Raw genomic sequence first — 751 nt, forward strand, 5'->3', positions numbered from 1 at the left:
GCGGCCGAGCGCGGGAGACTTACTTTTGGCTAGCTTCCTCGCCCTCGCCTTGGATCGCATGGTGTCGGCTCGCGGAATCTCTCTCCTCCTCCTTGAGTCCAGAAGCAGCCACACACTATCTTCATCTCCCCAGCATTGTCAGTTTGGACACCTTCGCACATGCGCACAGAGCACTCAATCTGACACCCCTCGCCGGGGCCAAAAAAACTTTGCAATGTATTCATCATCCTCATCGTCGCGCCGCCGCCGCCGCCGCCGCCGCCTCGGCGCGGGATTGGGGGGCTCTCCTCGGCCTTCTCGGTCTTCGTCTCACTTATCTCTCCCCCCTCTCCCCCCCCTTTTCAGCGCAGCTCGGAACTGGCCCTTTAAGAAAACATTCCGTGCTCCGCGCTCCCGCCCGGGGCCCGCACCCCGGACACTTTAAAAGGACCCAGGTGGCCCCGGAGGCGAGGTGACGATCCCCCCACCCTGCCCCTGCGTCGCGGCGCGTCGCGCTGCTGCTTCCGCCCCAGCCGGGGCCGAAGATGGGGCGGCGGCTGCGGGTTTCCACGCGACTTCCTTGGATCTCGGGGCACACGCGCCGATAGTTCGGACGCGGGTCCGGGCTGGTTTTGCTCCATTTTACTGCGTTTTATTACTAATTAAAAAGCTTTGCGTTCCCAGTCGCCCCGGCCCGCTTTTCTCCTGCACTCTCCCCTCGGCACCCGTCCCCGCCCCGCGGGGCGCTGGAGGGGGAGTCGGGGCTCGTGCG

Source organism: Colobus angolensis, unplaced genomic scaffold (genome assembly GCF_000951035.1).
Source record: "Colobus angolensis palliatus isolate OR3802 unplaced genomic scaffold, Cang.pa_1.0 Scaffold89, whole genome shotgun sequence".
Classification (NCBI taxonomy): Eukaryota; Metazoa; Chordata; class Mammalia; order Primates; family Cercopithecidae; genus Colobus; species Colobus angolensis.